This window comes from Poromitra crassiceps (assembly GCF_964638095.1).
Source record: "Poromitra crassiceps genome assembly, chromosome: 12".
Lineage (NCBI taxonomy): Eukaryota > Metazoa > Chordata > Actinopteri > Beryciformes > Melamphaidae > Poromitra > Poromitra crassiceps.
Window position 1 is genome coordinate 45,291,601 of NC_139632.1, and position 23,828 is coordinate 45,315,428.

General features: G+C 44.2%; 1 pseudogene across 1 annotated transcript; it reads left to right on the forward strand.

Annotated features, from left to right (window-relative positions):
* The first annotated feature begins 2,527 nt into the window (after window positions 1–2,527).
* On the forward strand, window positions 2,528–4,096 carry LOC310786245 (F-box only protein 7 pseudogene; annotated as a pseudogene). The gene has a single exon. The product of its transcript is annotated as an F-box only protein 7 pseudogene (transcript).
* The last annotated feature ends 19,732 nt before the right edge of the window (window positions 4,097–23,828 follow it).

Genomic DNA, 23,828 nt, shown 5'->3' on the forward strand with positions numbered 1-23,828 from the left:
CTCTCTCTCTCTCTCCTCCCCCCCAGTGTGGAAAAACTGGCAATGCCACGTTCCAGTTGTCAAATCGCCTAACTCCCATATCCTAGATGTAGCCAATCCTGCGTTAAGATGTTAGAATTATGCAAATTATATTAGCAAGTCTGGAACTGTCATTATTTCAAAATTGTTTTGGATGCAATATATCAAGTCTTCATTGCAGAAAGAACATACTTGATATTGGTAATTCAATTTGCAACTAGTAAAAGAAAGAGGGGGGGAAAATCTACTGGCTGTAAACATGCAGTTAGAGCAGACTTTGGGTGTTGAAATGCATCACTCTTGCATGCACTTAGACAAAAGTAACTTGTGGTTTGTCTTCACATGTAATTAATAGAAGGAGTCAACTACTGAAACTATGGAAATGGAAACAGTGTGGCAGGAATGAGAGGCAGTCAGAGTAAAAACGTGGCAGTTGCTCCTTCACACTCAAACATCATAATCCATTAGAGTATCCTGTATAATCCTTCGCATTCCCTGAAAACCTGTGTAAGCAAAGAATAACAACAACAAATCTGAAAAATGCTGTTGTTGTCTTTTAATGTGCAACATAACCTCTGTCTTGACAAAATCTTAAAGAGGCCATAAGCCCTGGTTCACACATAGGCTGAAGCAGCGCTTCACAGAAGCTTCGAGCAGGAACCTTGCCGTTCACACCAGAAGCACTCTCTTTTCCTCAGCGCCTCGCTCGGGGCTGCCCTCCCCCCGCTCACAACTTCCATTGACTTCATGCCTGTCTGCTCAGGTGCAGCGCGCTGCACGCTGGAAAAATAGCACAGAAGCTGAAAGTATCGCTGCAGCATGCTTGCAGCGTAGCTTCAGCGTGGCTTGGCGTGCGGCTGGTGTGATCGGTCTCGCCTGTTAACAAGGACGCTGACATGAAACTGCCTCCGCGCTGTGTAGGCGACAGCGCTACCACTGCGCCACCGTGCCTCATTTGCAGTTGAACATTATATACTACGGAGCAAGGTTATTATCGTTAAATTAACGAAATAATGAAAACTAGGTGTCATTTTTTCCCATTAAATGAAATAAAAATAAAAACTCATGTGCATCCAAGTTTCTGCCCTGCTTTTCCAAGCTGGGCCATGGAACATACAGAGGTAGTGAAGAATTAGATCAGGGAATCAGTGGTGGATAGGCTTGACCAGGCTGCTATAAATCACCGACACCTGGACAACAGGCAACAGCTTGACCCCACCCAGAGTGACTCATCTATAAGGAGGAGTGGGGAAAGAATAGAGGAGAGGAGAGAGAGAGGAGAGAGAGGAGAGAGAGAGAGGGGAGAGAGAGAGAGAGAGAGGAGAGAGAGAGGAGAGAGAGAGAGAGGAGAGAGAGGAGAGAGGAATGTGGCATATGGCAGTTAATCATGCTACAGCTATACACTCTCACAATCTGTCCATCAATCCATCACTTGCCCACCTGCCTCTCTCTGTCTGTCTGTCTGTCTGTCTCTCCATTTCTCTCTCGATAGACTCTGTCTGTCTGTCTGCCTGCCTGTCTGTCTGTCTGTCTGTCTGTCTGTCTGTCTGTCTATCCGTCTGTCTGTCTGTCTGTCTGTCTGTCTCTCTGTCTGTCTGTCTCTCTGTCTGTCTGTCTCTATCTGTTTGTCTGTCTGTCTGTCTGTCTGTCTGTCTGTCTGTCTGTCTGTCTGTCTGTCTGCCACTCCCTCAATCTCTCACCTCTACCATGAGTCCCAACATCCTGCAGAGAGAGGGTGGGGTGGGTCTGTGCTCTTTCTGACTGCCCAGCCTGTTCTCTCCAATCTGCAAATCTGTATCTGTAAAATAACTTTACACTTTACAATTGCATGCAGTGAATATACGTGAGATGCACCAATTGTGTGCAGTGAATACGCCAAAGAGTCGATAGCTATAACCAGGAAGTAGCATGGCATGGAAATAAGCCGGGGGCACTGCGTAGGGTGAGGTGGTCGGGATGAATAAAACCCTCGTTCAAATTAACTGATGTTTGATTTCAAATTGACATTGACATTACACGTTTGCAGAACCATAAAACGAATGTGGGTTCAGCAGGATAATCTTCACATAAGATAACTAGAATTTCTGCATGCTCAATTCTAAGGTGACTGTCACAGCTCTCCAATTATAGCAGTAGGATTGGCTACAGGTGGTTTATGCTAAGAGTATTTAATCTCTGGTTCACTGAAGAACTAAATCTAGGAAATGAAAATAAATAAACTGACAGTCCTTCAAGTCAGTTTTGGTGCAGCTTATTCCTTCATGTCTGTCACACTGTGTATGCTGCATCTCAAACAGAAGGCATTATGAAGCGCGTGTGTGGACATTATGACATCATACCATTATGACATTGCAACATGGCTGATGACATCGCTCACTGATGACATCACAATTGCTCGGGTGACATCACTGATGACATCACAGTTGCTCGAGTGACATCACTGGTGTTTACATCACTGTACATCCTGTGAATGACATGACAGGACAGGACAGGACAGGACAGTATTGACATGAAGCTGCGTGTTCGGATCAACAACCAGACCAGCAGGGTGGAGTTACTGGGAGAGGAGCCCAGTCTGAGAGAGCTCACAGGCCACATCAAGGAGACTGTCCTGGTCTCCCATGGACTCAGCGCAGACACAGAGTTCAGCCTGTCTCTAAATGGCACAGAGCCTCTGTCAGACGCTGGACAGACTCTGTCCTCATGCGGCATCATTTCTGGGGACCTGATCTGTGTGATGCTGCCTCCGTCTGTAGCAGCTGCCTCGCCCTCATCTGCCCACCAGGCCTCAGCCTCGCCCTCATCTGCCTGTCAGGCCTCAGCCTCACCCTCATCTGCCTGCCAGGCCTCAGCCTCACCCTCATCTGCCTGCCAGGCCTCTGCCTCGCCCTCATCTGCCTGCCAGGCCTCCACCAACAGTACAGCAACCCAGAGGCAAGAGCCAAGCCAGAGTCCACAGACTGCTGCCATGAGTTCCACTGAACAAAGTGCTCACAGCCCAGCAGCATCAAGGGAGTCGGAGGGTAACAATGAAGAGGAGGACCAGGGAGCACAAGTGTGCAGTTGGGAGCCCATGCTGTGCAGTGAGGCAGAGGAAGGTCAGGCCCCCCTGTCCCTGGAGCTCCTCTACCATGGAGCCCAAAGCAGGAGCCCTAGCGACTCTCTCATGGTGGCTGTGAACTGCCTGATGTTGGAGACCGGATTCACTCCTCAGGGCTGTGAGATAAAGGCTGGTGAGATGCCCAGTGGGTGGAGAGCAGCAGGAGGACTGTACAAACTAAATTACAACCATCCACTGTGTGACAACAGCCTTGCAATGATGGTAGCTGTGACCATGGGGCCCATGCTGGTCATTAATGGTATACTGAAGATGAATGAGACAGCGCATCCAGTGCGCAAATTGTCTCTGAAACAATCAAGCTATGTGACAGATGAATTTCAAGGAGAAAATGCAGCAGCAGCCTTCAAAGATCTGAGCAAACTGTCACGGATCTTCAAAGACCACCTGGCGTACCCATTGATAGCTGCAGCCAGAGAAGCCATGTCCCTACCAGTGGTCTTTGGCCTGGGTGCCCTTCCGCCAGAGCTGCTCCTCATGGTGCTGAGGCTGCTGGACGTCCAGTCCCTGGTGATGCTGTCCTCAGTCAGTAGACACTTCCACAGCACCACAGCAGACTCCACACTGTGGAGACACCTCTACCACCGCGACCTCAGGCCACAAGATCCCAGCAGATCCAGAGACACAGACTGGAAAGAACTTTACAAAACAAAGTACAAGATACGCATCAACTTTCGACGACACATGCCCCCCCACCCCTACTTGGTTCCTCCCATCTACCCTATCACCTCCGACCCCTTCAACCCCCACCCCTTTCCCCGGTACCCACGGGGCATCTTCGGCGGTGAGCACGACCAAAGACCAAACATCCCCCATGGCCTCCTGCCTCGCCCACACTATGACCCCATTGGTCCACCTCTGGGTGGCACTGGCCACCCCACAGGGGGAGTTCTCATTGGACGGCGTGGACACAGACCCAGAGGAAGTCGATCCACAGATATCCGAAGGGGCTTCATCTGATTCTGAATTTCAAAAGCAAAACTCAAAACTCATGCGCTTAGTGGGCTCAACCGGAGTCACCTGAGCCATTGTAACATCATTGATGATGTCGCAATAGTGTGAAGGCACATTTTTGCCAGGCAGCTGGCTTCTGGCCTACAATTGGCTATGTCTGAAGGAAGGAAGGACTGCCAATCCTCAAAGGTCGGAAGGGAGCCCTCAGGGAGTTGAGTCAATTTTAGCGACGAAAGCTGCTATTTGCTGCTTAAGCTGCGTTCACACCGAGATATTTATTTTTCGCTCTGTCGCTCAAGTCAACCCTTTGGAATCGCTCTGTCGCTCTGTTTAAATCGCTCATCAACAGGCACACGAAATGACGGACATGTGGGGGATATAACGTTACGCAATGTCATGCTGTTTGTCCACTACGAGCCACCGTCATTGTTTACAAGCTAAGCCTATCAGCGTGCTCCTAATGCGAGCTGCATACCGGTAGTACAGACTTCACTTCATGTCAGCTGTCAGGCTGTCAATGCGGTTTGTTGCCACACAATAAACCAGCGGTTTGTTCCAAGCCAGTGTGATCCTTGACTCGCTCTCACACAGCAGCCAATCAGCGTTGAACAGCGAGCGACTGATGCCAGCGTATTTTCGCTCGAGTTGGAATATTTCATCTTGAGCGACGAGCGTATTTTCTCCCTGTCGCTCTGTCTCTGCCGCTCGGACGCCCAGCGATTATTCTCCCAGGCGAATATACGCTCAATCACTCGTTTGCATTGACTTTGTATGTAAACTCGATGCCAGCGACAAACTTTAATAGGTCGGTGTGAACGCACCTTTAGTCAGATGATGATGTGCTAATTTGCATAATTGATTTGCTACAGTCTCCACTCTGAGCAGAGGGAGGAGCAACAGTTTCCACTCTTAGCAGAGGGAGGAGCTATACAGTCTCCACTCTGAGCAGAGGGAGGAGCAACAGTTTCCACTCTTAGCAGAGGGAGGAGCTATACAGTCTCCACTCTGAGCAGAGGGAGGAGCAACAGTTTCCACTCTTAGCAGAGGGAGGAGCTATACAGTCTCCACTCTGAGCAGAGGGAGGAGCAACAGTTTCCACTCTTAGCAGAGGGAGGAGCTATACAGTCTCCACTCTGAGCAGAGGGGAGCTACGCTAGGAAGCGTTGTGGTCACTAGACCTCTGTGGATTAGACAAGCAAGTGGCGCAATGCACCGTTCGCCATCAGCTGTACATATTTGTCTGTAAACGCTTGGGGAGTCGACACATTACAATTGTTCCCACATGGTCAGAAAAAGTTGTTGTGTTTGAGAAATAAAGTTGCCCGCGGGGTTTGAAAAGTCACTCAATCTACTGTAGATGCAAAGTTGCCAAGTTGGCAACAGAGACTCTAGTGCACACAGAGAGAGATTACATCGCGGCTCTTAGACCCCAGCAATCAGTGGATGTCCACAGAGGGCAATGAGCTCCCGGTGGGTGTGTGGGTGGGTGTGTGTGTGTGTGTGTGTGTGTGGGTGTGTGGGTGTGTGTGTGGGTGTGGGTGGGGGTAGGCAGACCAATAAGCCCACAGGACTGGGCGTGCCTCAGCAGAATACTGAGTGAGATAGAGCGCTTCCCAAACAGACACCTCAGACCACCGCCTATCGATCAGTGGAAGGCGAGGGGAAGGAGGAGGCGCTGGATTCATGGTGGAAGTTGGCGTAATGCGTTCCAATAAGCACCACAAGTTGTCTGTTAGATAGGTTTTAAAAGTTAGGGCGATTGGTTTAACGGGTGTCGAGAAAGTGTGTCGTTCATGTGTGCGCGTGTGTGTGTGTGTGTGTGTGTGTGTGTGTGTGTGTGTGTGTGTGTGTAGGAGTGCAGTGGGTTGCAATCAGTGCAGAATTTAGTGCAGATGAGGACAAGATACCCAGGGGAAATTCATGAGGTAACCTTTACGATTTTTATGGGCGGATTCGACTCGGAGGCAATGGTGTTACATCTTGGGAAGGCGTTTCCAGGCTATGGGTTGTGCGTGCGTGCGTGCGTGCATGTGTGTGTACACACAGACTATTTGCAACTGCACCACCACCACAGAAGTGTTTGAGACAATACCAGACACTCCCTAGCAAGGCCGTTTCCAATAGCAACCAATGCTGTCTGGTTGATCATTCCTCTCTTACAAGAGGTTCACATTCTTTGTACATTTTTAACTCATACCCACATGGGTATAGACCTTATTCGGTACCCCGGACGGCGCCATATTGTTGACAAACCACAGCCGTAACGTAGTCTGGCCGAGCGTATAGCAACAGTTATGGCTTTGTCAAAGAGAAGTGATGAAAAAATAAGTTTGGTCAGAGGTGCGGACCCCTATAAAAAACAGACTTAGAGTAAATATAACTCATTATATTGCCAGGTATAACGTACCGGACATTGTGAATACAGTATTGGCATAGGCTACACATCTCAGGAGCTGAAGGCTTTCAAATCCCTTGAGTCCTAGCGTTATAACTATTTCATCTGTGGCAATTTGTCTGACATTTTTACTTTTGTGCCACCAACGACATCATCATCATCATCATCATCAAACGTTGTCATGACAGCAAAGGTAGATCACTTTAACGTTAAATGTTTGTTTGATATGATCTGACGCTTGCTTGCATGAGCCCAATGTTTGCTACTAAGGTTAGCCTATAGTCTCTTTCCCTTCACGTTTGTGGACAGTAGCTAACACTCAGTGCATTAAAAATAGTTGCATGACTGTGTGCATGTAAACCAGCCAGCGACAGAACAGCAACGGTTTTAGATTTTGCAACATAAATAAATCGGCTTAATACAATTGCAGATTCATTTAATGGCTCAGGCTGTTAGAGTTTTGAGTTTGCCTGTAATGATATTCCATTACTCTGACTTTGTTTGCTACCACTATTATTAGATTGAAACAGATGTGTGTTTGTGGCTGTGTGTCTTTAGGTATGAAGGCAATGGAACAGTAAAACATTCAAATCCATATTTTGTATTCTGCTGCGATCAATCGGTGGCATACTGTATCTTTCCTTTATTAGTATTTTAGCTCAGAAAGAAAAACCCTGAAAGACTGAACTTTTCCTCACTCTGTGAAGTAACTAGAATGGGCCCCCAACTGGTTCCATTCTGAATGTGTCCTGAAACCCCAATGACGAACACCCAGATATTCTACTAAAACATATCCGAGCCACACAGAGAAAAAAGAAAGGTTTCATCTCGCCAGAAAAATAACATTTTCTGGCCTCCATTTTCCTCACAATTGCCTAGTCCCTTTCATTTCAGGGAGAAGTGTTTTTTGTGAGGTCTATCAAGCCGCCAGTCTGAAGCCTTGGGGTAGCTGCATGCCGTGTCCCTGTATGGCCTCTCACACTGGACCACCTCACATTCACAATTTAACACAGGAGTACTGTATGTAAGACAGGTATGCGTGCTGGAAGTTCACTTGGTTGCTGGTTGCAACCGCAAAATTTGACAACTTTGACTGCGGCGCAGGAGCTTAAAGATTAAATTGACACATTTGATCATATGACTAGTTCATTTGCATTTCACCCCAGACAAGACAGGACAGTGAGAGTGAGGACACTGCTTTCAAGTCTGAAATTGACCTAGAACTGCTGTCAGTATTTTGACTGTACAGTACAGTAGGGGAGAGTGGGGTGAGTTGTGCCACTTTTTATTTGAGGTGTCTTTAAAGTGAGGGCATGACAGTAATGCTTCCAACTACAATTTGTACATATATTTCAGGATGTTGTGCACTACTGGGAACACTCCACTTGGATCTTAAATAAACTGTTAAAAAAATATGGCTATTCTTAAAAAAGTGGTCTCTTGGCACAACTTGCCCCCGGTGCGGGGTAAGTTGTGCCTTTGGAGAGAATACGTTGGGGTAAATTGTGCCATTGATTACTGAAGTAAAACAGAACATTTTCATCTCATATACTGTAATGCTATATCAAAGCAAGACAAAATAAAGATAACACTAAAGTCCAGTGTACTATAACAGGGTTAAACAAGGCTAAACGGTAGCAGCAGTTGACCTACATATTTAACATTTTCAGAAATAAAAATTATGTTCAAAATGAACAAAATCAACTATCACAGAGCCAGGCTACACTTGCCAATACTGCAATATTCTTCAACAAGGTCTATTTAAACATTTAAGAACAAAATGAAATAAAATTTCACTAAATCAACTGCAACTGCACTGGCACAACTTAACCCAGGCCTTTTGGCACAAACCACCCCATCCCCACCATTTTAACAAACTTGTATCATATAGCTGGTTTGGAGCTAACATCATGCTAACAGTATAGCCTCATATTGTAGCTTACTAAAACACTAACACATGTGTGAAATGTTTTCAAGCTTGTCTATAATTGTTCAGACACAACAATCAATAAACCTTGATCATAAAAAATTTACTTTGAGAGGCAAAAAACAGTTTTTTGAACTTAAATGTGCTTAGCTCTTGCGCAATCTGCCTCCCTTCTTTGCAGAGTGAGTAAAATGGATGCCTCTTCAAAAATGTGTGGTCACATGACCAATTTCTTCTATGGTTTTCTAGATACAAGGGGTGGCACAACTTCCCCACTGGCACAACTCACCCCACTCTCCCCTATACAATACAGTACAGTACAGTACAGTAGTGGAGAGTACAGGCTAGTTAAGTGTTGGTAATAAGGATTTTGAATTCTAACAGGCTCAAAGCATAAGTATGCTGTTCTGCTTCTGACATGGATTGTTGTTGTTTTGATTAATCAATATGTTCAAAATCTGTACTGTACAGTCAACCTAGTGACATCATCCAGCAGCGCCCTAGTTGACGAAAAGCTGAAATGTCCTTCCTCTTTCTAGCAAATCTATAGCTAAATTTCAGACTCAAGTCATAAGACACTGCTTCACTCCCAGATGTTGACTATGCTGAGTAGAAGATTTTGTGTGTTTTTGGTCGTACTCTGGTTAACTTTGGAGAACATTGCATTGCAAACATCTCAAAAGTTTTGGGTCACCACTGTCCCCCAGGTCATTCCTCTCTCAATCCATATCTTTGTGCTTCACATTTTGGTCAGACATTTCTTTCTTTCTTTCTTTCTTTCTTTCTTTCTTTCTTTCTTTCTTTCTTTCTTTCTTTCTTTCTTTCTTTCTTTCTTTCTGTGCAGGGGCAGACAGAATTTATGCTGTCTGTTGTTTACTGTGCCAAATGAAGTCTTGTATATGGGGGGGAGTTCGTATGTTGATAACGCATATCAACAGGTCAGGTTATTGTACATGTTTTTGGTGATTGTACAAGTTGCTATTTTCCCCTTCGCTTTCTTTTCTGCATTTTGTTTGTTTTTGTATCCAAAGTTTTTTTTGCTGAATTGGATTTCCCTTCAGGATGAATAAAATAAGTGATGAGAGATCTTGAATACAATCAATCATCATGATTGTAAAAACTAGGGAAATAAGGCCCAGGTCCAAAATAACTCAAATTGTCTCTTGCTGGGGGATGTGGAGAGCTGATTGATCCGACAGTGGGGGTTTTAGGTGTGTATTTGCCAGGAGAAGCTGCAAGCATGATTGCCAAGGCACACGGGCGTCTGCGGCTCCCGCACATTTAGCCACACAGCATGCATGAAGCGAGGGACGTGTGTGTACAAATGTTTAGTCATTACAGCGTTTTAGTCGTAATTAATCTAATTGCACAGGCAGGCGATCACAGAGGCTGAATTAGGCGGTGGGCTGATTTTAACTAACTTTGAGGAGGAGATGATGCATTCATCACGACGCAGGGAGACACAACCAGAGCTGTGCTGAAGAGGGACACTGAAGGAGGAGGGCGCTGGAGAGTGTGTGTGTGAGTGTGTGTGGGGGGGGGGGGTTGTGTGTGTGCGTGTGTGTGCGCGTGTGTGTGTGTGTGTGTGTGTGTGTGTGTGTGTGTGTGTGTGTGTGCGTGCGTGCGTGCGTGATGAACACACACAGACGACAAAATGGGAAAGTGGTGGTGCATGTTCAACCCAATTGGCAGATTAAAGTGTCACCATTGTACGTTTGTGCAAACCACAGATATGTACGATCTCAGCATAGACATCACCTTTTACGTTCCTGCAAACTTTCAATCTCGATGTAAATTTGAAACAAAATGGCGTTATTTTGAAAAGCTTGCTGCTGTTCCAATGTTAAACCAAATAAAATAACTTTAACAATCTTGGTTTAGACAAGTCAGACAACTTTGGTTATGCTTATAGGCAAGTAAAACAACGTAGATAAGGTTAGGGTTATGGTTTGGCTTCGGCTTGAATAGCAAAAATGTTAAATACTTAGGGTTGAAATCAGGCCTGGCTCCAGACCCAAGTTACAGAGGGGGCCTGCCCCTAGCTTGGGCCAAGCTACCCAAGGGGGGTCCGGGGGGATTCTCCCCCGGAAGAAGATTTTGTACAAAGTAAGATTCGTCAACCTGGTGCATTTGAGAGCAAAATGAAGAGGCTAAATCTATGAAGAACTACACACATATCTAATGTGTTGTGACTTTACAAATAATTAGGCCTAAACAATTAATATTAAATGTATTTACACATTGTGCACAAATTGCATTCATTGTGACAAATTTACAATAGTTATCCAGCCAGAATCATTGCAAATGGATGTTCAAAGTAACAGTTAGCAATAGCATTCAGTTAATCAATGCCTAACGACAGCCAGATTCCGTTTTAAACTTTAAAACAGAAAAACGGAAAAACGTTTTTTTAGCCAAAACATTTTTTTAATTTTTTTTAATGGGGGGGCCAGTTTGGGCAATGGGGGGGGCCCGGCCCGGTCAGGCCCCCCCCTAACGCCGGGCCTGGTTGACATGTGGACTTTGTAAACACTGGGAATTGAACGCAGCATTCCAGTGTGAAAGGCAGGTGTTTACTACATCCTCCAGCCACAACACCATGATTGGCCACCACACTTTTCCCCCGGGACAAAGATATTCTGTACATTTTAAAGCAAAATGCATTAATCTGGTGCACTCAAAGCAAAATGAAGAGGCTAGTAGATCTATGAAGAACTACACACATCACATTAATATCCTCTTCCCTATGCTGTGGCTTTACTGTGATGAAAAAATATGAGTGAGTTGACTTGAGAGGTCAAGTAGGATACAGATTTATTTCATTCAGAAACATAATGAATCAAGAAATTACATTGAATAATGTTGAATACAATGAAATATAGATATCTACGACACATAATATATTCGATTAGATTTTGTTTAAATCGTTTACATGTAGATTTTTTTTTTTTTTCCCCATCTGGCCACAAGGGGGTGCACATACATCCAGGGCACCAACGTAAAATCACCAGTGAACATATTACAAACAAGGAATTTGTCTTTGTGCACTATGCAGCGCAGCGATTACAGCAATAGCAAAAGTATGGAGCAGACAGAAAGACAATCTTCAAATTAAATATAAAGTACAAAGTAAAAGACCTAAAGACCTTTAAAGTGACATACTGTATAGTGGGGTCTACAGTAGAAACGTGATAGGCAACATATTTTTGGTTCAGAAAGGGACAATGTACATTTTATTCTGGTGAGCATGCTGGCGTGTTTGTGTCTGTGTGTTTGTGAGGGAGCTGTGGGTGGTCACAGATGGATGACTGAGAGGAAGGAACAGGGAAGAGGAGGTGGATGGGAGGCGGGTGAGAAGCAGAATGGAAGAGCAGGCCTGAATGGATGGCCGGACAGAAAAGTGAAAAAAGACAGAGAGACTCTCTAGCTGGCTGAGAAACACCTTTCCTGAGAGGATGAAGAGGTGATTTCTTAACCGAGTGATTATTCATTACTACACTGTGGTCGTAAGCATCTCTGGATAACTGTCGAAATGTGAGAAAATCGTTGACTGGCATGAAGTCCAAAACATTGAGTCATTGTTAAAGCTGTGAGCTACAGAATCTTCAAGCTTCACCAGGCAGCATGTGACAATGCATACCTGTCATTTCTTGTTTCTTGTTCAATATCACAATAGCTCTTTCCCATTTTAGATGTGTTTTTGCGACATTCAAGCTGAACGTTAACGCTGCAACTCAGTCTTTTTGCCACTCAGTGGTCGTAACCCGCAGTGCTCTGCATCTGTGACGTCACATGCATATAGCCTCTATGCTTTATATGAGGATACCAAAGGGATGAGAGAGACAAAAGTGCTCGCCTTTTATCAGACAGTTTGGTAGCACTTTACATTACAGTGATCATCATTCATTTCTGGGGATAACGAGTGACTATGTATTTATTAACTCATTCACTGCCAATATCTGACTGGCATTTTTGGCACAGGCCAAGTATTTCCATAATGTTTGGTCATCTTTCAAGACCCACAGTAAATTCTGTACTAGGACTACAGTGATGTCCAATACCTCGAAATGAAGATCTAAGTCTCTACTTTCACCCCCAAAAAGAAAGTTAGCTTTTAGCATGTTCTGTACTCTACTTATAACCCTTTTTATACACCCCATGTTCATCAAAAAAGCCTGTCTGGGAAGAGAAAAGGGAGAAAAAAGCATTTTTGTAAAAGGGCACAATCTCAGGCATAACTCACTCTCAATTCTTTTATTTTGAACTGTATTGACATCAGACATGTAAATATTATTCGTTAGGACACAAATGACAAAAAAAAAAATATATATATATATATATATATACACACATGAAGTGCTTTTTTTTCCACATTCAACAATACAGTTTACTCGGTGTGAGTGTGCAGACAGACAGACAGACAGACAGACAGACAGACAGACAGACAGACACACCGACAGACAGACAGACAGACAGACAGACAGACAGACAGACACACACACACACACACACACACACACACACACACACACACACACACACACACACACACACACACACACACACACATACACACACACACACACACACACACACACACACACACACACACACGATCCCCCTTTTAGATTTCTAACCCAACATAGGATAAGCAATAACCACGCCCTGTGGCGCTGGGATTGGCCAGGAGCAACACTGGAGGGCACGCAGCCCAGCGATTTCATAACTGAAGAGCTCTTGAGAAGGACAGCGGGCTGCTGTGAGTGCCTTCTGCCCGCTGCTGCCTAGCTGTTCCTGTGTTTATTTTTGATTTGTTCTGGTACACCCGTCTCCCTATCAACTCTGCTATTTGATCGTTCCCGTTTTCCCCTCGGCTATTCAACACGTCCTCACCGCCCTCGCAAACTGATCGATCATTTCCTCATTCCTCCGATGATCAAACACATCTCTTGATTACTTTCTCCCGTTTTCTCCTGGCTGGCACAGAGGAAGGCGACTCCAGCTCGTGCCGAGGGCGTTTCAATTGCGTTTCTCCTGTCTGCACAAGGAAGCGTTACCCGTTCTCTGCTTTTCCTCTTGCTAGATTTCAAAACAACAGCTGCGGTATGTGTTTGATCGCGTGCTGTCGGCTACCCTTTGAAGGCAGGGACCTGTGTCTGTGTGACAGGCTGGGCAAGTGTTTGCTGCAGGCGCTGCACCAATAAAAACAAAAACACGTCAAACACGTCCTTGGCGGGGAAGGCCATTGCTGATAACACGTCAAAGACGTCATTGGCGGTGAATGAGTTAAATGACAGTCATTTCTGGCGATAGCAAGGCTAATTATTAACATTATGCTGCAACACGACTACAAGTAAAATATTAATTTACCGTAGTAATGTGAAGTCCGCTCCTCTTGCCACTGTGCTATGCAGTATATGAATGCATGTTTGTATATGTCAGAAAACCTGATCCTGTCCACATGTCAATGCCCATGCACCACTGGTTCTCTGGTCAATAGACCCTTTTCACGGGGGCCATCAAAACACTAATGAGGGTTTCCAACTTCCATGATTGGAATTTGGAAACCCTCATTAGTGTTTTGCTTGCACCTGTGTATATTCTGCCTTTTCGACACAAAATGGCCCCCGTGAAAAGGGTCTATTGTAAGGATCACTGTCGAGTCCAACTGCCTTTAATTTAAGGGGGGGCGTGTTCCAGGGGGGGAAGTGACATCAGCGCATAAACATGAGTGTGCTGCGTGCCGTTTACTGAAGTTATGTGACATGATTTGTGGGTATAAAATAAACATTTTTCCAACAGTTACATCTCGCTGCCATTTGGAAGATCCAACATGCATGTAATGACGTTGTAGCTTCCACTTGTGCTGGATTATTTGAATTGGAACGCACGCAGGTGATCGATCAGAATCTTTAAGGTATTTTACACAGAACTATTCTATTTAGGCTCTAATCATTTTAACTTATTAAATACTTCTAAAAAAAATGTTGGGTGACACTATCCTTTTTAAGGTTGACATAACGTGAAGCATACAGTATATAACAGAAGCCAGGAACAGAGGTATAAGTTGGAGAATAGCCAAAAGTTAGTAAAGGATGATGCGAGTAAAATGATGGATAAAATAAAATTCACACAAGAAGCTGTTGACAGATTTTCTTTTTTTAACAGGTGAATTTACAGTTTTACAAATTTGCAGATGTCACCAATAATTTAATACGCTGAATTTAGGAAACTCTTGTAAGTGCTGTTGCTCCTGTTTCACTAGATAACAGGAACTCAGAGAGTTGCACTAGAAGAAGCAGTTTTACACTTAATAATATAACTCGTTATCACCCCTGGGACAGTGGTGCATATGGTCCTGTGCAGATGTGTCTATGTGAAACATCTGGCATATAAAGATATTGTGATAGGAGGTATGAGATCGGGGGAAGGCTGTGAAAAAGCCCATATGGTTTACGACAAACTACAAAATACTGGGCAGGAGAAAAGGAGTGTGATCTCTAAAGAGATCCATGATGTGGAAAAAAGTGACTCATACTTTTACAAAATGATGAGTAGGCTATACGGGAACGAAGAAGTGATGACAAAAAGAATGGTTCCACAGAAGACCATTCAAGAAACGTTTAACCGTTCTTTGGGTAAAATGTCCTTAATTCTTATTGGATGGTGGGTGTGGAAAATAACCAAACTCTTTCATATTGTGCAATATTGCAAAATGCAGCATTTTCAGTTCCAGTTTTCTGTGTCGTGCCTTTGTTTTTCTCTGTGTACAGCAAACATCATGGCAGAATGCAATGTTGGTATTGTGCATTTCTGCAATCCATGGATATGTGCAATCCTAACGTAAATCTGAAACAAAACATCACAAATAAAAAAAACTTTAACAACATTGGTTATGTTTAGGGAAGTAAAACAACCTGGTTGAGGTTAGGGTTATGGTTTTGGTTAGGCTTAAATAAAATGGGACTTATAGGTTGAAATGTACACTTTGGAAACCCGGGGGATCAAACACAGGCCTCTGCTGTGAAAGGCAAGTGTTTACCCTCCAGCCACAACACCATTATTGGCCACCGGGCTATTTCAATAGCAGACTCTATAACGTGTATAATAATAACATTGATATACACATCTAGAAACGTGGTATGCAATGTATCTTTGGTTCAGAAACGTGATATTCTACGTTTCTATCCATGGATTGCAGAAACACAATGCTGACATTTTATTCTGGCGACCAGACAAACGATAGTATGTTGTTTGAGTGCTACTTGGACAAATTGTCAGCACTTCTACACATTTTAAAACTCTTCAAATACACAAATGACCAAATATATATATTTTTTTAAATTGACATCATCGATTTTAATCAGAATTTGTGCAATCGCAACACTTGGTCAAGTGAGATCTGCTCCAAATGACATGAGCTGATCAAATCTGACATGTGAATTGCTTGATTTTGACAGTGGAAGTGTTTGGATGAACTGTGAACACACAGAGAATCTGGATCTCAATCTGCCTGCTGTCTTTCCACGTTGTGTCTTTCTCCCTCTCTGCCCTCTCATGTCAGAGTCTGAGTGCTACCTTGATGAAAACGGACTGCTAGGCTATTTTTTTACTCCGTGTCGTATCCAATCACACTGAGCAAGACACTGAAGCGCTTCCTGCTCCGCAATTCTGATTACTGGGCAACACTGCATTTATAAATTGTTGATACTATGACATGTCTTTTTATTGTGACTAAAAAATTAAATTATGAATATTATTACAACTGATGAGAAATATAAGGCATTGTAATTAGTGCTCTGCAAGTACATAAATGTGTTATTGATGGAACACACACCTCTCTCCCCAACTGTGTGCTTTCTTCTGTGAGTCAGACTGGGAGTAAATAAGGCGGGATCACACCTCTCTCCCTAACCGTGTGCTTTCTTCTGTGAGTCAGACTGGGAGTAAATAAGGCGGGATCACACCTCTCTCCCTAACCGTGTGCTTTCTTCTGTGAGTCAGACTGGGAGTAAATAAGGCGGGATCACACCTCTCTCCCTAACCGTGTGCTTTCTTCTGTGAGTCAGGCTGGGAGTAAATAAGGCGGGATCAACTTCACTGCAAGTCACGGACTGGTAACTCACACCATGCTGCCTACAGCACATCACATCCTGCTACACAATGAGGAAAACTCTGTCTGTCTGCGCATCCTCGGGTAGTGCGCGCATCCCCATGGTATGGACTAGTTCATGATCGCATCCCCATGGTATGGACTAGTTCATGATCATTTGTGATTTTACATGCGGGTAACAGAAAAAAATACACGTGTAGACTATAGAGAGCCAAAGTGGAACATCACTTCCTGCTTCAGAACTGTACCAGAGATTTTCATCCACCATTTATTTTCCCATAGATATTTCGTAAAATGTTTATCAAAATAGTTTTACTTCTTCGAACCAAATGGTACAGATATATTTAGAAACAGGAGAGATCGCATAACATTTAACTTGGACCAAAATGTTAAAAAAAAAATTGGGTTTAAAGAAAATATCTTTTCAATGTTTTTTTTTAATGTTTGGTCCGAGTGAAATGTTCTATGGCCTCTCCCGATTCTAAATATAGCTGAACGGTTTGGTTTGACCAAGTAAAAAAAAAAAATTATAAGCATTTTACGAAATGTCTATAGGAAAATAAATAGCGGAAGAAAATCTCTGGTACAGTGCTGAAGCAGGAAGTGACGTTCACTTTGCCTCTCTATCTCTTCACCACCCCCCCCCCCCCCCCCCCCCTCCCCTCCCTGCATTTTGCAAGAACATTAGATTATGTCGAACACAGCTGCTCAGGCGCTGGTGTTTTAGAAGAGTCCTTATTGAGTATTTACGGTCTCGGGGAAGTGAAGAGCTTTTCGGCGGGGAGCTTGTCGGGTTTGATATCCATCAGCATGCTGAAGGCCCACTGTACGCCGTCCGCTGGGATGCCTCAGGTGGGAAATGCTAAATTCTGCCTGTCAGGGGACTATAAATATATCCATTGTGTTTATTGTCCATTATGCGAGGGCTGGGACATCTGTTGGGCTGGGGTTTGGGATTGTTTTGCATGTGTAGTTACTCCACCTGTCTGCATGGCTGCTTTCATGTGTAGTTACTCCACCTGTCTGCATGGCTGCTTTTGCTCCACTGACAAGGTGACAAGCTGTTTTGCATGTAGCCTGGATTCATGTCGTTCTCTCGCCTTTCTTCATGTGGGATACAACGTGTCACGAAATGTGTCAGTTGAAGGTTTCCTTGCTTACATGCAAACATACACAACTCAGAGGAGATGACTTAAGACTATTCTTCTATTCTGCACTGCCAAGCAACGTTATTCTCTCTTCTTATGCACTTTTTATTTGCTTGGTTTATATATTATGATCTAATGTCATATATCTTGTGTAGAGCACTCTGTGTATGAAATGTGTTGTTTAAATAAACTTGCCTTATTGCCTTAAGACTGTTCCTGAATTGTTAGGGTCTAAATCCCATCCTCAACCTACACTTAGCTCAATAAATGCTCAATGCACACTTTGTCACATTGACTTTTGGTGGAAGAATGAATAAGAGCTGAAATCTGATTGAAATAGGTGTTTGGGGGGTATAACCCTATAACACTCCACAACAAGCACAAACGCCTTGAAGCCCACAGCGCAGTGGTGTGGCCATTCAGCCTTATGGCACTTTAGGCAATGTTTGGGGGTACCTCAACAACACAACTCATTGTTTTCAACATGCAAAATGGTTCTAGCCCTAACCCTACGCACATCCCTCCAGCCACTCACTCTATGACCTTCCCATCCCTAACTACGACCCCTACTCCCTAGCCCCGCCCCCTTTCCTGACCACGCACCATCACACCTACACCCCCCTAGCCACTCCCCCTACCCACTCCTTGAACTCTCTACAACCTTCCCATCCCTAACTACGGCCCCTACTCCCTAGCCCCGCCCCTGACCATGCACCATCCCACTTACACCCCCCTACCCACCCCTCGAACCCCAACTCTCTACAGTACCTATCACTAGCTATGCCCACCTCCCCCCGCCCTTCACTAAACGTCCATGAGTGGGTGAGCCTGTTCTGACCCTGGCATGACCTGCTGCCAGCGCTGTGGCAAAAATAAATACATATTATCTGTTCTATTCCATGTCTTGCTGGGTGTCCTTGCACTGTACATGAGGCAATGTGGCAATGGCACAAGTTCAAGCAGGAATAAAATCAATTTCACTTTCTCACTCTCTCTCTCTCTCTGGCTTCCAATGATCTACTGAGCATCACTCTCTCTCTCTCTCTCTGGCTTCCAATGATCCACTGAGCATCACTCTCTCTCTCTCTCTGGCTTCCAATGATCCACTGAGCACTCTTTATCTGCTCAGGCTTTCTGTCACATGATCCGGCTTGGTGGATGGTACAGTATCTAGTCTTATCTAACTGATACATCTCCTGTTTTTGTGAGGGGGAATCTTTTGAATTTCATACATTTTGGGGGTTTTATTCCCTACGAGTTATTACCTGTGATGGGGTCAAGGCCAAAGCTCTTGTCTTGAATATAAAGTATATATAATTAACATCTGCCTTTCATGCATCACCTTGTGTGTCTTTATTCCTAATGGAACTGATGAGATGTTCCCATACCAGCTTTACCAAGAGTCATTACTGAGCTTTCAATGCATTTGCTGAATAAAGGGACTCTCATACAGTATGTAAGCACATGTTACTATGCTCAATCAAATCTATAAAATGTGTACTGCAGCTGCCTGTCCTTTAAGTGTCCTGTGTTAAAAAATGTGTACTGCAGCTGCCTGTCCTTTAAGTGTCCTGTGTTTCAATATAAAATGTGTACTGCAGCTGCCTGTCCTTTAAGTGTCCTGTGTTTCAATATAAAATGTGTACTGCAGCTGCCTGTCCTTTAAGTGTCCTGTGTTTCAATGTGTGTTTCTGTTTAATTCACTGTTGGATGATGTAGGCTGTGATCCAATAACCTGACGCTGCCAGATGGATGGGTTTACTTCACATTCTGTTTCACAACCGACTCAATACTGCCCCATCTGGCGGAGTCAAGTTAGTGATCCAACACTTTTCAGATAAATCTGACAAAAACGTCTGAAATAATCTAACCTGATTTAATCGTATTATCAAATATAACAGTCACAGAATTGTGTATCGGACCGCACCCACTCTGCAACACATCACCCAGTCACTTCAGGAATTATTGGCCATCAAGTGTTCAGAACACATTAGTTTCCTCGTGCTTTTGTTTGTGATATTCATGCACCATAATGAGTCGTGATGTGTTGTGACGAGGTGCAGCCAGGCAGTGATAGGATGGCCTGCGTGAGGAAACAAACCTGCTCGGTGGCACAGGATTCTGGGATGCCTCTGTCAGGGTCTGAGTAAACATGATAGGACCTAGCCGGTGCCCCTTGGCCTGGCCACCTGCGCTACCCTCTGTAAGCCCCCTCTTGCAGGGGAAGGGGGGGGGGGGGGGGGGCGTCGGCGTAGCGGCATCGCTCGGCGGTCAGCCATGTCGACGGACTGAGAAACGCCAACTCATCAAAGCTCTCCATAAAAGGCATACAACGGTTTCTTTGGAAATTATCCCATTAGTCAATTTACCTGTTACGGTCCCAGATTGTCGAAACGAGATTTCCCTTGCCTCTTTGATTATAAAGGAGCTCAGAAGTGCTATCTAAATCAAAACACACGGTCGCCTACTACAGTCCATTAGGTGGCTAGTAGGCTAGTGGTCACATGATCTCCTTAAGTTTGCTAATGCAGAAGCTGAATACAGTAGTCCGCATAGCATAAGACTTGCATCGCATTGCTGCTTTTTCTCTCAGTTTTTGCCCTTTTCGAAGCCTTAAGGACTGAACTCCTTTTACTGTACTGTTAACTGTTTGGAAGAAAGCTTCTCCAGCAGTGAGCCTACCCTGGAGAACTCCTTGTAAGCTGTATGAAGAAAAAGATAAGAGCGAATCTTAATTTTGTGAACTATTCTTTTACCGTAAGCATCTAGCTGCTGAAGGACACCTTAAAAAGCAGCTGTTTCAGAGGGAGGAAACCTGTCCCGGGATTCGAGATGGCAACCTTCCAGTTGCACACCCACTTCTCTACCCTTTGACCTTTCATAGATAATAATGGTTACTGCAGGAATATGCTGAAACCTGCAACATAACCTCTGTGTCAGACCTATACTGCTGACATGGACCACGGAGCGGAGCGGATCCAGAGGTGACAGTGTAATAGGGGGCATCTAATAATAGTCCTATGTGTCCTAATATCAATACTTGAAAAGATTTGTTATGAAGGTCAATATTAATTTAACCGTTAACGAATGGCTCCTAGACTCTGTGGCCTTGCGACCTTGGTGAATTAAAGCTCCTTTTAGAGCTCATTATACTCATTTTAAGTCATTCTGGATAAATGTAATAATGTAAATTCTTAAAATGTTGGTATTAATGTTCAGAAGTGATTATAACATTTAAAAAAATCGCCTATACAAAAAAGAAAGACAAGAAAAAATAAGAAAACAATCATAATCTACATGTATTCAGATTATGACTGCGTGTCAGTATGATTATAATTAGGAATTGATTCTCACATTATTGTCAAGTTTGAATGTATTTTGCAATCCAAAATTAATTAAACACACTGGGCTCAGTGTGTTTTTAAGGATGCCGGGAACAAACCAAATCAAAGAATACAAGTCACGATTCACGATTCACGATTCACGATGCTCCTCACATCTCACTGTCCCGTTCCAACCTTTCTGACCTCACCAGAAAACAGCTGAATCACGTCACCGTCACCGTGAAGAGAATCTCTGTGACGCCCTTTCTCCTGAGGCGTCACTGCCGCCCCCCAGGAGGGAACTGGCGCCAATGCTGCCGCTAACAGGAAGTGTGTTTTTAGCAGGGATTGGACACCTCTTAATCTTGATGAAGGAGGCTGGTCCCGGCTGAGCTGGGTGGATTTAGCTGATGGTACATGGCATCCTCCAGGCAGAGCCATTCACCCCGTACACCATCCTAGACTGAGTTAGATGATTTATGTTCAAACCTGTACGGCTGACAGTTCATCCGAGCGACAGCCAGCTATTTCCAACATCTCAACATCAGCATGAGGCTCCCAGTGGAGCTCCAGGTACGTATGCGATGTCACGCCTGTTCTGCAAGAAGATGGTTTTTCTGTTTAATTAGAAAGTAGCAGTTCTCTTGTCTCTGCTGCTTGTGATATAGCAGCTTTCCTCTTAGCACCTGGAGTCAGCTTGATGGAGAGATATTTCATCAGTGCAGCCATGTAGGCTACAGATTTAAATCCTGACTTGTCTGAAGAAGACACCTCAGCCTGGGCATTAACAAAGTTTACATTTCAAAGTTCAGTTTTTTAGAATTTCCCACTGCAAAAAAAAGAAAGAAAAAAAGACAAGTTGGCAAATGATTACGCCCGGGCCAGACATCTCGCGTCTACCTAGTGCGTGTGTGTGCGTCGCGTGGGGGCTGCGGCTGAGACGCCCGCGGCATCCACACAGGCAGCGTTGCTGCTGCGTTGCAGCTGCTGTCTGTCTGCCAACTCTCTTTTTACCTTTTATTAAATTTGCTATAAACAATACAATGATGATTTTAACTGAAGATCGAGGCAGTATTGATTTTTGTGTGTGTGTGTGTGTGTGTGTGTGTGTGTGTGTGTGTGGGGAGGGGAGGAAGAAGCCACGCTGTCGCCTATGTACTGTATGTGGTTTTCAGAGGGCAGGAGAACTGCAGCTGTGAGCTCATCCTCCCGTCTCAAATCAAAACGAGCCTTGACTGGCTGTGGCTGCCCCTGTAAAATATAATTTTATGTCTATTTGTGTAGAGACACGCGCGCGGTAAGCAGAAAAAATAGGCGTCGCTTCTATTCTCTAGATGACGCGCGTCTCACGCCTCGCAAGACACGCGCCTGAGATGCGCGTCTCTTGCCGGTGGTGTGGCTGCTGTAACCTGTTAACATGGGGCCGAAATGAAAATCAACAGGTAACGCCACGCAGACGCACAGCAGACGCAAGATGTGTGGCCCGGCCGTTGGGCGTCTAAGCAGCGACCCGTTGGTGGAGCCCTATTGTTTTTGTTATCTTTCTTCTTCTTCTCCCAATTTTTCTCCACTAAAAGTGTTTGTGCAGCAAAGAACTTAAGACTCAAACTGCCAGGTAGGTTGCAAATTCCACCCACTACTCAGGCACATAAAATGACACTCATTGACCTCAAGGTGGTGCTATAACCAGTTTGCAATGATCTTGAAAATGACTTGGATTAGACATTAGAGTCAAAACTATTTCATCATTTTAATCTCCCAATTCATCTGCATCTGCATGTATGGCCGACCAGTGTGTAATACCAGAAACACTGACAGTGTGTCAGTCAATATGACATATTACTAGTCATGTTTGGATAATATGGCTGTCAACTATGTCATGCTAAAGATTATTCTACCAAAAAACAACGACAGTATAATTACGTGACATGCACATCTGGAATGAACAACAAACAACAGGCCATCAGATCTGCATACAAAATAGAGCCTTTACGACTTTAAAGTCCATTTCCAGCATTGTTGTTATCAGTCTGCTTGGTCCGGTGGGTTTTTGGTGTACACAAATGTAGTACCATTTCATTTATACAAGTATGTCACTTCAGCAATTAGTGTTGACGACGTAACAATGCAGCATGGATGCAGGAGCACAGGGAAGCTACCAGAGCTGACTCTCTCGACATGTCTGTTGTTTTGAGATGGAGGCGGGGATCCAAAAATAACTTTGGCTTGTGGGAATCAGGCCAACAACAATCTCAGTGATGTCCATTTTGGACAGGGCTAGTTTTACCTGAGGTCACTTCTAATGTCTAATGGTCATTTCACAGGAGGTCAAATCACAAAAGACATGATGCAGTGCAAGTCACAGGCTTGATGGACACTGTTTAACACTGTCACAGTGTTGCCTTTATAGAAGGACACACAACACTGCAAAACCTATTAGAACATGTTGATCTTGACATGATTGTACTGTACAATAGCACTCTGACGCAGAGTAAAATTTAAAATTTTGCTAGCTATACTGTATGATGTAAAAAATATGCGCAAACCAGATAAAGCACTAAAAATCAACTTCCTGCAAACAAAATTAGTTTAAACAAGTGGATCACCACTTGTTGCAAAAAGAAGCACAATTACTTCACCGTATTGTCTCAAGAAAAATAATAATACACTTGATTCTAGATTAAATGACTTGTTAAAATGGACATGTTTTTGCAGTGCAAGCTGTTGGTGGAATTGAGCACCCCCACCCCCCCCCACCCCACACACACCCCACCCCACCCCTCTCCTCCTTCTAGTTTGTCCCACAGCATAGAACACAGACAGATATATCTA